The sequence below is a fragment of the Hydra vulgaris genome, chromosome 15, assembly GCF_038396675.1.
Source record: "Hydra vulgaris chromosome 15, alternate assembly HydraT2T_AEP".
In the NCBI taxonomy this organism is placed as follows: domain Eukaryota; kingdom Metazoa; phylum Cnidaria; class Hydrozoa; order Anthoathecata; family Hydridae; genus Hydra; species Hydra vulgaris.
In genome coordinates this window covers 50,553,854-50,570,775 of record NC_088934.1, presented here as the reverse complement: position 1 = coordinate 50,570,775, position 16,922 = coordinate 50,553,854, and the positions used below count along the sequence as shown (strand labels likewise).

Below are 16,922 nucleotides of genomic sequence, written 5' to 3'. Positions count from 1 at the left end.
ATATTTTGAACGGCTGTTATAACACATATTTAGCTCACACTATACCTGTTTAAACAACTTTCTACTACTTTTATACGAATAACTCCTACTAACTACACATGCTACTACTACATATACATATACTCTACATCGACTATACATCATACAACTCTATGGATTTAAGAAAGTTCACAACTCTCACCAGCCTATATCATGTACTAAAACAAAACATTTCAATTAGTGTTATACCTATGCCAAGTACTAACTTACTATTATATGCAAATGGTACTTGATGCCTTCTGGTCTAAGCATCAATGCAGAGGTCTGTGGCAATCGTTCTATTAGAATACCCTGAGAAAAATTCCGTTAAGGAAAACACAAAGAGACACTTTAACAAAAAGATACATTGGTTTAAACCCAGATACCCCGTGCATACCCAGATCCTCCTGTAGAATAATAGTCTACAATAAAAGCTAGTGGTCATCTTATGTTTATACTGTACCATTAGACACAAATTCACACATAGCTATCCGTATGTAATCTATGAAACACATATATCTATAATGTGTGTTTAAAACAAACCATGTGGTATTGACTTATAAAACAAAAAATTCTCCTTCACTGTTGACACTTTTTTATTTTATAAAAAAGTTATTATTGTAAAATGTTTTTGTTTTACTAGTAAATTAATAAAATTATTGAAAGTTAAAAACTTAGTAACGTTAAAGACGGCTAGGGTATTTTATACAATATGACGTAGGGGTATGGAAAGTGTTCCACCCTCCATCCTCCCACGTAATATCGCCTCTGCTGATTTTAAGTTCAGGTCGGTTTTTTTACAAATCAAATCGAAATCAATATCAAAATCAAGGTAATATTTAGGTTATATCATACTATAAACTAGAGTATTAAAGAGATTTGGAGCACATTAGGTGACATCTCTATCTTTTCGGCATCAATGAAAAAATATTTATGAAAATGCATTCGTTTTGATGAGTAGGAAACTAGAAATTGAAGACGTTTTTAAGACAAACTTGCATCTCTAAGAAATATAATGAAGATGATTATAGCTGTAGGACTTGGATTATAGTTCCTTATACTAAATGTATAAACAATTATAATTCGAGTCCCTACCTTATTAAAATAAGCAGTTAGTTGCATTAAGGGGACGCTGTTAATATGTTTATGCTTTTAATATGTTTATGCTTAATAAGCCAGAAAAGCATGTAATGAAGGTTATTAAGTGATTCTAAGTCTTCTTACTGCATATACTTGCAACCATATGTCGGTCAAGTAAATAGTTATGTTATGTTGGACAAGGTGCAAGAGTGGTTATCGAATTAACTAGTAGATAACTTTTTTACAAACATGACTGTGGATAACTTTTTTACAAACATTCATCTAGCTCGTGGTTGCTTAGGCGTAAAATGACTAATGCTGGTACCACTAAAAAAATAATCAAGAAATTCCTAACAGTTTACTCCAGAGCTTAAATTGACTAACTTATTTTAGTATTTTCGGTTTTCTAAGCGATTCTTTTATAGTTTCTTATGTATCTAAGAAAGACAAAGCAGTCACATTGTTATCAACCTTTAATCACAATGATGAAATTATTATTGACCAAAATGACAAACCGTGTATTATTCTGGATTACATCAAATATAAAGGAGTTAACACCTTACACCAGGTTTTCAGATGCTACTTGTGTTGTTTAAGAGTGACTGATGATCATTTACAATGATTTACAATTTTTTGAATATAGAAGCATATAATGCATACATTTTATTCTTATCAATTCATCTAAATTATAAAAATGGAAAAATAGAACTTTCGCGTAAAAAAAGTGAATTTTTAAAAGAATTATCAAAAAGTCATTTTAAAAATACTAGATACAAATAACAACCTTCCCCGAATAGTTTCAAATAGCAATCTTCTCCAAATAGTTCCACTAAACAACCTACATAATCAAACTCAATCAATTCCAGAGAAGCACTTTAAAAGGTGCTATATATATCCTCATGACAGGAAAACTCGCCTCCAATGTGCACCACGCAATTTATTCTGCTTCCAAGGTTCATAGCAAAGTTGTTATGATTAGTTGTCTTTTTTATTAGAAATAGTTGTGTTTGTTTTAAAAAAGTTGTTATAATAGTATCACTTTTAATTAAAAAAAATTATAAAAAAATTATTTGTTGTTTTAAGCACACACCCAGTGAAAAATAAAACCGCGTCCCGCATGGGTTCCGCGTGGGTTCCGTGTGGGATTGATGGGATTTACGTGGGACGGATTTTCCCATGTGGTATCCGTATGGAAATTTGTCACCTTAAACCCATGTGGGTAATCCCACATGGGTTACATGTGGGAACCATATGGTATTTACACACATGGGAAATCCCACGTGGGTTTCCTGTGGGATTTGCATGGGAATTAATTTGAAAGCTGGAAACTAAAAAAAAACTTTTTATAAAAAACTAAAAAAAAATTTTTAAATCGACATTGCATTGCGTTACGTTTATATTGTGTGAAAATATTTTATATTAATATAGAGAATGGCAAGCAAGTATGTAAGAACCACGAATAATGTTTATCTTTCTTTATAGAAATAAGATTAAAAATTGTGCAAATAGACGTATTATTAGGATAATATAATAGTTATTTGAATATAGACCTTGAGTAAATTATTTGCAAACAATTAACTGATGCAAGTTGAAATGTTGTCAAAAACCAATCTTGCATGCATGGGACACTGCAGTGTCCCACAAAGAAATGCAGGTCAAAGAATTACCAATTTTCTCTATTGAAAAAAGAAAAAAATAGGATGGAGATGGGTTTCTGTAACTTTTTTTATGCTCCAAAACTTTTAACTTTAGATATAATAAGGTCCTTAAGACTTAAGGGACTTACAAACTACATTGAGGAACAAAAACAGGATATTTACAGAAACTTTTCAATTTTTAATCTGGAGTACCACAGTGTAATTGGGAATAAAGTCTCTGGGTCCAGTATTCAAAGTAATATGATCTAAAGTAACATATAAATTAAATAAAATGCTTTAAAATGCATGCAGTTATACATATAACTCCTGATAGTTAATATATGTATAACTAGTTATACATAAAATTTATTATATAAACTTATTTTTTAAGGTTATGCTTAAACAAATTAGTACCAATTAATTCAAATTCAAGATTTAGTTCAAGTTCTTATTTGTTTATTGTTTTTTCACTATTTTATATTTATTTGATCAAATTTGTTAACTAGTACTAATTCTTACTCCAGTAAGAATATTTATCATTGTTGAACGTGATTTTATTAGTAACTTAATTTTACTTTCAACATATTTTGACAACACCCTTTACATTTTAAATGATGACAGCTTTACTTTTCTATTGATGTTAAATTTATTACGTTTCAATAACTCAGATTGAATTTTAACTGAATTATTGTAAGCTTTGTATGGGTTTGTTGTATATCAAATGGTGTTGTAAATAAAGTAAAAATTATATATATATATATATATATATATATATATATATATATATATATATATATATATATATATATATATATATATATATATATATGTATATATATAAATATAACATTAAAACAATAAAATTGATACAAAATTTCACTTTAAAATGAATACCATTAACATTGTGATGATAATAGCATTAGGAAACTAGTATTTATGTATTATTATTATACTATAAATAAATAGTTTTTTAATTCATTTTATAAAATAGAGACTGACAACTGATAATTAATGGAAATAAATACAAATTATAAAAACCATGTAAACTTCATTTATTATTTCTAAATACTATATTAATGTTAGTCTACAAAGTTAAAATCAATTTTGAGCATTGTTATTAGTTCTTTTGCGATTCGCACTTTCACTTCTGTCTCTCAAATTTATAAAATAGGTGGTCAAAGCTTGCTCATTAGGCAGGTTCTCAGCATAACAATGCTTTTTTCTTACACTTTCTAAAGAGAAATATGGCAAATTGATTACTTATTTTACCTAAACTATAGGGTCATCTATGCATAATGATGTCAGATGATGACCTGTTTATTGAACACCTTCACCCTTTATTAAACTCAGTCAATTTTTTGCCATCTCCCATTAAAAATGATGTCAGTTTTTGTTATCATATTATGATGGTATATCTGAATTGTTAATATAATATAAAAAATGCATATACCATCAATTTTTTTCTGGTTCAATTATACATTTATTCTCAACAGTACTAAAAGTAAAAAAAAAAAACATAAACTGTTCTTTCAGATAAGCAAGCTAATTTCTGAATTTAAATTGTTTTTTCTATGATCCTCTACAGTTTTAAGCAACAAAGCAAGAAGTTTTTAGACCGCATTGTTGGTGTAAATACCTCTAAAACCTGCTCATAGCTAGCATAAATTGTTTTACTTTTTTTTTAAATAAAATATTTTACTTTTTTTTTTAATTCAATTTTTTAATTGACATTATTTTGGTCTCAACATCCCCTCCCCATTGTCAATTATTGTTAAACTCACACTGCCCCTCTATCTACTGGCATCTTTAATGGATGATCCCATAGCCTCATACTATATATATATATATATATATATATATATATATATATATATATATATATATATATATATATATATATATATATTTTTTTAGATATATATATATTTATATATATATATTTATATATATATATATATATATTATTTTTACTTTATTTACAACACCATTTGATATACAACAAACCCTTACAAAGCTTACAATAATTCAGTTAAAATTCAATCTGAGTTATTGAAACGTAATAAATTTAACATCAATAGAAAAGTAAAGCTGTCATCAATTAAAATGTAAAGGGTGTTGTCAAAATATGTTGAAAGTAAAATTAAGTTACTAATAAAATCACGTTCAACAATGATAAATATTCTTACTGTAGTAAGAATTAGTACTAGTTAACAAATTTGATCAAATAAATATAAAATAGTGAAAAAACAATAAACAAATAAGAACTTGAACTAAATCTTGAATTTGAATTAATTGGAACTAATTTGTTCAAGCATAACCTTAAAAAATAAGTTTATATAATAAATTTTATGTATAACTAGTTATACATATATTAACTATCAGGAGTTATATGTATAACTGCATGCATTTTAAAGCATTTTATTTAATTTATATGTTACTTTAGATCATATTACTTTGAATACTGGACCCAGAGACTTTATTCCCAATTACACTGTGGTACTCCAGATTAAAAATTGAAAAGTTTCTGTAAATATTCTGTTTTTGCTCCTCAATGTACTTCGTAAGTCCATTAAGTTTTATGAACCTTATTATATATAAAGTTAAAAGTTTTGGAACCTCCTTATCTCACCCCTATTTTAATACTTTTTTTTAATAAAAAAAATTTGACTCAAACCAGCATTTCTTTGTGGGACACTGCAGTGTCCCATGCATGCATGCTTGGTTTTTGACAACATTTGAACTTGCATCAGTCAATTGTTTGCAGATAATATACTCAAGAACTATATTCAAATATCATATGAACATGTTAGAGAATGTTCATATGATATTTGAACATCACAAATTTAATAATATTGTTTTGATATGTTTTATAAATAATACCATAATAGATTATGATATGAAAATAAGATAGGATATGAAGGCAATGATCAAAGAATAAATTTACTTATAGAAATTTAGATGTTTGTTTATTAGTTTCAGAATATTATATTATGTGTGACCATGGCCTATAATAACAGGCCTTGACATCGCGCAACAAAGTTGTTAAACTGAAGGCCAATTCCTATTACTTTGTTTACATTTTCATTTTTTAACATTAGACGAAAGTTTGTGTTCACGCTTTTTTAATAAATCTTTAAAATTTGATTGGTTTATAAATTAGATAGCGCAACTTCAAGATGATAACGTTGTAAGGTTCAAGGGGTTAACATTGTAAGGTAATAATATTGTCAAACTAACGATAAGTTTTTTTAATAAGTAAAATGCCTTTAAAATGCTGTGTATCTCTTTGCAAGTCGAATTATCTCAACTACAACAAAAATATCAATTTATACAACTACAGTATCAATTACAACTACAACAAAAATATCAATACTCAACTACAACAAAAATATCAATTTATAAATTCCCGAAGAATCTAGAGGAGAGAAAAAGATGTAGTGAAGCTATACCAAGAACTGATTTTATTGTTACAGACTATACAGCAGTATGTCAACTTCATTGGCCAAATGAAGCACCTTTTGAAAGCAAATATGGGAAGCAACGACCTTTAAACCTACCATCTGTTTTTAAAAATATTCCGCCTAGTTGTTTAGCCACACCAGCAAGTAAAGTTAGAAAAACTGTAACTTCAAGCGGTTTTCGAAGCATTTTACCAGATGAGTTAAATGATTTTCTAAAAGAGGATGAACTTATATTTGACGATATTCAATCTTTGTTAAGTGATAGTAACGATGTTATTGTTTTCCAGCTTAATAAAAAAAGTTTACACATACAATCAAAAATGTACAAACTTGGTGTTCCATTATTTATTTTAGAAATTTTCAATGATTATTCATTTGTAGCTAACCATAATGGCACAACTTGAAATATTTCATCTTTAGCTGTAAACAAATTAAAGTTAATAAAAACAAAATTTTTTGGAGGTCCAGAATTTATATGTAGAGCTCAATCTGTTGTAAATCTTTCCTCTGAATTTCAGTTTGCTCAATGTCAACAAATTATCTATACGATAAATAATATTGAAAATAGAAGACACTGGTAATAATTACTGATGGTAACCCTGTAAATCAAAGATTTTTTGGAATGTTTAAAACAGTTGATAGTAAACCATGGTTAACAACATCAGGTATATATTTATTATATGATTATGTGCATCTCTTAAAATCTATACGAAACAATTGGTTGACAGAAAAGACTGACGAACTTCAATTTTTGAACAATAAAGAACAGGCTTTGGCTAAGTGGAGTGATTTAGAAACTTTATATAAAACTGAGTGCAATAGTCTTTTTAAACTCTCTAAACTTACAGCTAAATCGGTTTATCCAAAACCAATAGAGAGACATTTTGTAAAGTTTTGTTTGTCTGTTTTTTGCGAAGAAACAGTAGCTGCATTAAGAACGCATCCAGAGATTGAAAATAAAGCATTTGAAGGTACTGCTGTATTTATTGAAAAAATAAATTTTTTTTGAATGTTGTTAATGTCAAAGCACCTGGTGCTGGCATTCGGTTTAGAAATGAATTATGCGGAATTGGTGATCAACAGTTACAACTGCTACGAGATATTGCTGAACTGTCAAATTTTATGAAACCTACAGGTAAGCGTGTAAAACAGCTTACGCTAGATACCAGCAATGTAATAGCGCATTCGTGTTATGGCTTTATTGATCTTGTAGAAACTTTGTTGAGTAATGGAGCAAAGTATGTCTTATTAGGTTGGTTTTCAACAGATCCACTTGAAAAAGTTTTTTCTAAGCTTCGACAGGGATCTGGAGGTACTTACTTTATAAACGCTAAATCTGTAATTGAAAAAATTAATATTCAACATACTAAATTGATATTACAATTTGACATTCCTGTTGATGGTATCGATGGTCATACTTGTGACATATGTTTAAGAGATATTTCTACTGATGAAAAAGAACTTCTGGATAATATTCATGATCTTAAAAGCTCAGTTAATAAATCTACATTAGTGGATATAGTTTACATAGCTGGCTATGTGCAAAAAAGCGAAATAAAAATTTATGATTATTATTTCGCTTTTTTGCACATAGCCAGCTATGTAAACTATATAAAAATATAGCGAAATAAAAATTATTATTATAAATATGAAAGTTATCTGTATAGCCTAAACTGAGGCGGACCTGAAATTCCTTCTGATACTCTTGTCTAATGGTCAATATTTTGCTTTTTTTCAAAGTGCTACTGACCCTTTATGCAGAACATTTTGTGTTACTCAGTTTCAGTTCATTGCTGCTAAATATAAATTTAAAATCACATGAAAACAAAGCAGAGTATATTTTAATATTCTGCTAAAGAATTACTCACTAATTACCACTCCCAAAATACTAAAGCTATCATAATTTATGTGAAAATTAGTTTTGTAATTTATTATGCTATTTACTTGTTATGTTTTTTATTTTCTCATTAGTCTATATGTCTCTCAATATGTTTGGATTTGTAAATATTTACCCTGTTGAGATATTTTTAGCAAAAAAAATTAAAAATACAGTTATCTTTCTAATATATAGATATATGCTTTGTTATGGTTCTGCTTGTTATTGATACTATTTAATATTACATAAATATTTTTAATGAAATTTGAAATACGAAAAATATGATTATCTTTTAACAATTTTTTGGTTTTCTTTTTATATTTCCGTCTTTACTAAAGATTATTATTAGAAAACATAGACTGCCATTACACCCTACCTAATATAAAAATATATCAATATAAGTAAAAGTGAAAGTTAAATCGGCCTTCAGTTTTTACGGCATTTTGCGCGATGTCGAGGCCTGTTATTATAGAAGGCCGCGTGTGTGACGAAAAAGTAAAGATACTTTTGCATCCAGTGGCTATTGCACCCAACGTCTACATCATTGAAAAAGTAGGTTTTTACATTTTTGTTTTTGTTTTTTTGTTTAACTACTTATCCTAATTGATCACTTTTTTTCAGGGTTCTCCTCATGGGTTCAAGCTCATTACGCATAATATGTGTTCAATTACCCATAATACGTTGGTCATTGTAAGTAATAAATTAGGAAATAATTATTTGTGAAATATTGTAGTCATTAATGACTTCGACCTGGCTAATAATTAAAATTGCTCGACTAATAAGGTTCCTTATTAAAATTGCTCTCTCTCACTCTCTCTCTCTGTCTCTCTCTTACTCTCACTCTCTCACTCACTCTCTCTCTCTCTCTCTCTCTCTCTCTCTATATATATATATATATATATATATATATTTATATTTATATATATTTGTATTTATATTTTATTTTTTTTTTAGAAAATGTTTGAAGAAAGTTAGAAGATACTAAAAACCTTGGTATTATGCAAGCCGAAGCGATATAATTAATTCAATCGACAAAAAACGGCGTGTAAATCGCCATAGAAAAAATAATATTTTTAATATTCATTTCGGATGTATTGATTAATAGCATTTATTTTAAAATAAATTTATTTTGCAACACGTTTTTTAATTTTATAAAATTTCGTCATAATAATTTAAGGTAAATCCCACATAGGTTATAGGTGGAAAACATCACATGTAAAAGATCAAAAATGCTACACATTTTGAATACCAAATGGGATAAAGTAGCAAATACCAGATTAAGTTAAGCCTCTCTGAAAACTTTGATGATTAATTTTAAATTACTATTTAAGTAATTTTTAAATGAAAACAATTTTAAAAATTATCATAGAAGCATTCGGACTTTCATTTGTCTAGTATTGACTACTTTTATACCATTTGGATTAAAATATATGTGGCATTTAAGATCTATAACATGTAGTATTTTCCACCTATATCCCATATAGGATAAACCACATAAAACCCATGTGGGATTTACCATATAAAACCCATGTGGGATTTACCATATAAAACCCACATGGGACAAAATAATAATCCCCATATGGGTTACATATGGTAAAAACCCACGCGTATCCCATATGGGATTTACCATATGGAATCCATGTGGGATTCACCATATGAAACCCACATGGGACAAAATAATAATCCCCACATGGGTTACATATGGAAAAAATCCACGCGTATCCCATGCGCGCTTTTTCACTGGGACAATCGATTTTAAAAGTTCAAATATTTTTTTCTAGGTCTCAAGGGTTAACCTTGATTTACCTTTAAATTATTTTTTAAGAAAATGTAGTAAATTTTAAAATTATAAGGTCCGATGATTTGATTTCCTAAAATTTTTGAAATACTTTAGGTTGTCGACACGTGATAAATTAAACAATAACCATAAGTTGTACACTGTTTCGTAAACATTTTAAAATTTTTAAAGCCCCATATTGCTTAACCTCATCACAAAATTGTATGGGTAAAATTATAAACAACGATTCATTTAAATTTCCGTTTTTTGTGACTTAATCAATGCGTTTTATAAGAATAAAATTTATCAAACTTAAAAACCAAAGGATAGGCTAAAGTCTGGAAATATATTTTGGTTTGGTTTAGTTAAATTAGAAATAAACTAAGCATACAACTCATACTAGGACACAAAGAAACAAATAGAGAAGAAAACATTCGAACTCCAACAGTTATTTTTTAATTGCAAAAACTTTTGAAAATGTATAATCTCCAATTTACCTGTAGTTTAAACATTATCAAAAAATAAACTTTCAAAAATAAGGTGCTAACATAAAATACACGTCCAAAACCCCAAAACTTCCAGAAAATAGGAAGCTCACATAAACTACACGCCCAGATATAAAATACACGCCCAGACATAACTAGACGCCCAGGCATAAACTATACGCCTTGACGACCAAACATCATAAAAAGAGGAATAATAACTAAATTACAGAAAGTTTGTAAGTTGGTTAGTTGAATAAATTATATGTGCAATCAAAATATTCTGGCGTTTTCTTGTATTCTGTATTGGGTATGTCCAACAAGGTTATAACTCAGTTTGGTTAAAAAAAATTCATTATTGTTTGACGACATTTTTTCTTAGAAAAAAATAGAAGCATAAAGTTGTTACTGTATAAAGGTATACAGGTTTAAAAATTATCCATGGTTACATAATGAAATTGAAAAGAACAGCGTATTTTGTTTTTAATGATTAAAACACAAACTAGTTAACAGTAGCAAAAAATAGCCATCGTACATAACAGTTTTCTTCAAAAATTAAAAAATAAACTCAAAATGGATTAAATAATTACCAAACGAATAAATGGAGTAGGAGAGCTACTTCATTTGAAATTATTTTCTTTATGTAGCGACTGCAAAACAAACTTGAATAAAAAACCTGTGGAAATCCAGGAAAAAAAACGTGTTTAGAAATATAATTTACAGAATCTGCTTTCATTAAACACGGCCTGACCCATTTAAAGATTTTTTCTATATTGAAAACTGCGGCACTTGACACAGAAAACTATTTTATAATGTCTGGCAAATGCTTATCACACTTACAAATCTGCCAGAACCACTTCTCTTTTATCCTTCAAGGAAATTAATAAATTGGATTTAAATTAGTTTTAAATTAGCCAAATCTTTCTGCAATTAAAGTTAAGTCCATAATTTTAAATCTCACTCGGTAATTGGAAAAACTAAAATTTAGTTCAGTCAGCTCTTAGTCTTAGTGTAAACTAAAATTTAATAAACTAGTTTTTCATTACTTAACTTCAGGTTTCAGATTCTTTTGTATAAAGTAGAGTCAAGTCATGAATACTTTTGTGGTATCAACTTAGGGTTTACAATTTTTCAATTACAGATTATCTATCGAAAACAATCCAAGAAAATACTTCAGCTTTTTTGAAGCTAAAACTCAACAGATAATTTAAATGCTTCAAAGAGTGAGTTCAGCAAGTCAAATATATGCTATTTGTTAAACACTTTCAAGAAAAAGAAAAATATAAAGTTAAAAAAGTTTGGATTTGTATTCTAATCTAGGAAAGTTTATCGAAGCAGAAATGGATTATCTCTTACATCCAAAGAAACATTTTACATAAGCAGTTTATATTTTATAGTTTTGGGCTCCATTATTACAGTAACCAAGGTTTAGTTTATTTTAAATGGCTTTAAAACTGTTAGACAATAAATGATAGTCAAATGTAAGGTAAGGATAACTTTGATATAGATTTTTTAGTGTTAAAAGTTGAAGTATGGAAACAATTTTTTACAAACTTGTTTTAAAGATTTAAATTTTTTACAAACTTGTTTTAAAGATTTGCTATTTAAATACTCATAAAATTTACTGATAAAGTATGTGAATCATATTCTTTATCTATAAACTCATAAAACTGTACTGATGAGTTAGATTTGTCTTTTTTTTTTTTTTTTTTTTTTTTTTTTTTACTTTGCAGTAAAATTACAACGTTAAAAATTTACTGCGCTTGTTAATTTTTTACAGGGTACTTCAATTTATCTTCCAATGAAACTTTTATTATTTAATGCATACATTAATTGGTAGTTTACTTTCCAGGCTAGATTTTGATTCACTTTTTATGTAAAGTTATGCATTTTCCCTTATTCTTAGCATCAGAAGATTTGACATTTAGGAACATATATCAAACAAGTTTACCAATAATTGAAGGCCATAAATTATTGACGTATATATCTGACGAATGGGTTCAGATATACTTCCAATAGGACTGGAAATACTTCTAACATTACATAAAAAACAAGTGGAAACAACAACATTTTATTTTAGAACAAATTTTTCTCACTTTAAAGTTTTTAGTGCCTAAACAACATTAAAGTGATTATTGTTTTTATTTTCTAAAAGAATAGTATGAGGTGTTAGTTGGTCAAGTTTAGGGGAAGCTGGATATTTTAGCCATGTTAGTTTTTGTCCTGTGAATGACCACACCACTATATCAATTCCAATAAGATTTGCAGTACCAAGAATCTCTACATCTGTAGCCCATATACCATCTGCGGCCATTCCACTTTTGGTGAGATAACTTTCCAGGTCATCACCTAAATATCCTGATAAAAGACTAGAGCAAGGTTCTGTTGATATGTTGACATTCAGAACATGACAGCAAAAACGAATTTGCTCAAAAAAAATAATTTCCATTAGCTTTGCATGCATGCATTTTCAAAGGTACATCATTTTCTTTTCCATCAATAGATCTAACATAACAAGTATTTTGCAATTTTTTTCAGAGCAAGTTTTTCAGCAATTTTCTGGCAAATATATTTGGAGGGATGTTTCATTAGGTTAAGGTGGCGTTGAAATTCATCTTTATCACCACACTCTGAAGATAATTCAGACATTTTTGAATTACTTTCTTTATCAATAAATGGTTTAAGATGATGTAGAGAGTATTTTTTTTGCAATGTGTTATCCCTTTACTGTTACTTAAAAAGCATGTAGAATTTATTAAAATATCAAGAATTTCATATGGACCCAGCCACGAGAAAGTCATTTTTGCACCTTTCCTATCATCTCTTTTAAGATTTCTTAAAAATACTTTCTGACCAACACAATACTTTGATGCTGTTGCATGCTTTCTGTCATAGTCATTTTTTTGTTTCTTTTGTAAACAAACAATATTGTTCATGGCTTTTTCTTCAATTCTTCTTTTCATTTCTAAAGCTTTTTGTAAAACCTCTTTATCATATACAGGATTATATTCATCATCATTGAGTCTATCTATATATTTTACATCGATTGGAAGACAGGGTTGTTGATTATACATAAGGAAAAATGATGAGTAACCCATTGAATCATTCACTTTAACACGTAGAGCAAAAAAGATTCCATCTAAAACTGACACCCAATTTTGAACATTTTCATTTAAAACCCTAATAATTGTTTTCTCAATTGTTTGGTTCTATCTATCTACAAGGCCGTTGGGTTGTGAATGGTAAGCCGAGGCAACATGCTGCTGAGTAATTGTTATGTCATGTAATACAATGGATACAGAGTTTACAAATTCCCGACCTTGGTCATTGATTTGTATTTTAAAACAACCATGTCTGCATACAGCTTTATAGAGAAAGGATGCTACTAATACTGCTTTTTTGTTGCTTAGAGGTTCAGCTTCAGTCCATTTAGAAAATTAATCAATAAGAACAATCAGAAATTTAAATCCATTCGATTCAGGTAATTAAATTAAATCCACATCAACTTGCTTCATTACTTGTTGTTCCACTTTAACAGGTTTTAAAGCAGGAGAGACTTTAAGATTTCTGTTGGAGGTTTTCTGACATCGCTCACGTCGATTTATATGCTTTGTGATATCCCCCACTATTGAATGCCAAAAAAATCTAGAAGAAGTTTGCTTTCTAACAGCATTAATGCCAAGGTGACTGCCTAATGCAACAGTTTTCTCTGAAGTTCCTAGACTCTCATGAACTTCTTTAACTATGTTTAGTTGCTCTTCGCGATCTATTACCACAATCATCTACGAGAAACAGAAGTTTGTTTGTAAACATTTAAATAAATACAACAATTAGAACCAAAAAAATGTTTTAAATATTAAAATTTTTTTGAAATTTTAAATTAGTTAAAAATTTTTTCTCACCATGCAAATATTTTTTTTCCAAAACATCAACTTGTTGTATATAGTTGCAAAGTTTTTACATTGCTTTTTAAAGTTTGCCTTTTAAAAAAGGCAGTAAAGTTATAACGATAGCAGTTAAATTCCAACGTTGAAATTTTACTGCGCAGTAAAATTTTAATGGGAGTAAATTAAAAACGCTATACCAGCCGAACGAACTAATTTATATCTACCCACGTGATTTTCAAGCTTAGTGTTTCTCTTCAAAACTGAAATCATCTTCTCCAAGTGGTACTTTTAAATTTTGCTTGAGTGGATCATTTTAAATGATCCACTCAAGCAAAATTTGCAAGTAACCGGATGCCCTCATGCATGTCTTTAAAACAAGTTTGTAAAAAATTGTTTCCATACTTCAACTTTTAACACTAAAAAATCTATATCAAATGTATATATATATATATTTATTTATATATATATATATATATATATATATATATATATATATATATATATATATATATATATATATATATATATATATATGTATATATATATATATATATATATATATATATATATATATATATATATATATATATATATATATGTATATATATATATATATATATATATATATATATATATATATATATATATATATATATATATATATATATATATATATACATACATACACACAGTGAGTCACAAAAATTTTCATACACCTTACAATTTAGAGAAAACGCTCAATAAAAACCATTTTAAATGCAAAAAAATAGTTTTATATCAAAGTAACAAGAATATATTGTACAAGAAATAAAAAATAATTAACTAAATAAAAATATTTATTTATAAAACTGAAAAAGTTCAATTTTTGAATTTATAATATGTCACAAAAGTTTTCATACACTAATAAAACTAATACCTAATAATACGTAATTCCTTAATAGTTGGTTAAAATTTGTTCAAATTTGTTCGTTGATAGATTTTTATTTAGACAATAATAATTTTTCAACAAAAATTTAGTTATAAATTGCGTGAGTTAATAATAAAGTTCCATAAAGAAAAAAAATCTCTTCGTCAAATTGCCAAAGTTGTTGGTAAAACACATTCCACTGTTCAAAGTATTGTTAAAAAATTTGAAATGGTTCTGTTAATACGTTACCAAGAAGTGGCCGACCAAAAATTTTATATTCTCGAGACAGAAGGAGTATAATTTAAAAAGTACAAATCCACGTATTAGTGCACCAAAATTAGCTGTAGATGTTGAACTTGAAATTGGAAAGATAGTTTATCCAGAAAATATTAGACGAATACTTAGAAAATCCAGATTAAATGGCAGAGTACCTTGAAAAAAACCATTAATAAGTTTAAAAAGTTGACGAAAAAGATTGGAGTTCACCAAAAAGTATGAAAAGGAACATGAACAATTTTGGAACAAGGTTTTATTTACTGACAAGAGTAAATTTAACATTTCCGGATCTGATAGCCGCGGAAAAATATGGAGAAAAAAGAATACAGAACTAGAAGAAAAAAATTTAATTCCGACAGTGAAATATATGGTGGAAGTGTAATTGTTTGGGGATCGATGGCTGCAGCTGGAGTGGGGAGTTTGGTATTTATTCAGCCTAAAATGGATCGCTGGGTATATTTGGACATGATAAAAATAATTTGAAATCAGATGCTGCTAAATTAAAGTTAGGAAATAATTGGATATTTCAACAGGATCAAGATCCAAAACACACTGCTTATGTTGTAAAATCATGGTTGCTCTACAATGTTTCAAAACAACTGCATTCTTCTCCCCAATCACCAGACTTTACCCCATAGAGAAAGTGTGAGATTATTTAGACAGACAAGTCAGGAAACATAGAACAACAAATGTTAATATGGTAAAAAATATCTTACTAGAAGAATGGAATAAAATTCCGTCTTCTTATACCAAAAAATAGTGTCATTGATGAACAGAAGATTAAAAGCTTGTTAAAATTAAAAAATTAAACTTTTTCAGTTTTACAAATAAATATATTCATTTAGTTAATTATTTTTTATTTCTTGTACAATATATTCTTGTTACTTTGATATAAAATTATTTTTTTGCATTTAAAATGGTTTTTATCAAGTGTTTTCTCAAAATTGAAAGGTGTACAAAAACTTTTGTGGCTGACTGTATATATAATTTATAATATATGTTTAAATATATATAAAGTTTGTAACACAATGTTTCATAACAAGTATATATATATATATATATATATATATATATATATATATATATATATATATATATATATATATATATATATATATATATATATATATATATATATATATATATATATATATATATATATATATATATATATATATATATATATATATATGTATATATATATATATATATATATATATATATATATATATATATATATATATATATATTATTTACAAATATATAAAATAGGTAGTGGTGTAGTGGTAGAGCGCTTGCCTTGTAAGCGGGAGTTTGACTCCCACCACGTCCTTGGAGGTACCGCTCAGAAGCCTTGTTTGTCAAGGTTCATGTTTTGGAGTTAAGAGAGGGTTAAGAGAAAGTTGTACCACAGTTAATAAAAAAAAGAGCAGTCTTCTCTAATAAAGAGAAGGCTGCTCTTTTTTTCACCCCTCAAGAGGTGAAGATTAGATAAAGTATATATATATATATATATATATA

The 16,922-nt window shown here is 27.7% G+C and overlaps 1 long non-coding RNA gene across 1 annotated transcript; it reads left to right on the top strand.

Moving 5' to 3' along the window:
* Positions 1 to 5,165: 5,165 nt before the first annotated feature.
* Positions 5,166 to 9,217, top strand: LOC136091535 (uncharacterized). The gene is made up of 3 exons (XR_010644054.1): positions 5,166 to 8,624; positions 8,694 to 8,762; positions 9,027 to 9,217. It is a non-coding gene; the product is annotated as an uncharacterized LOC136091535 (long non-coding RNA).
* The last annotated feature ends 7,705 nt before the right edge of the window (positions 9,218 to 16,922 follow it).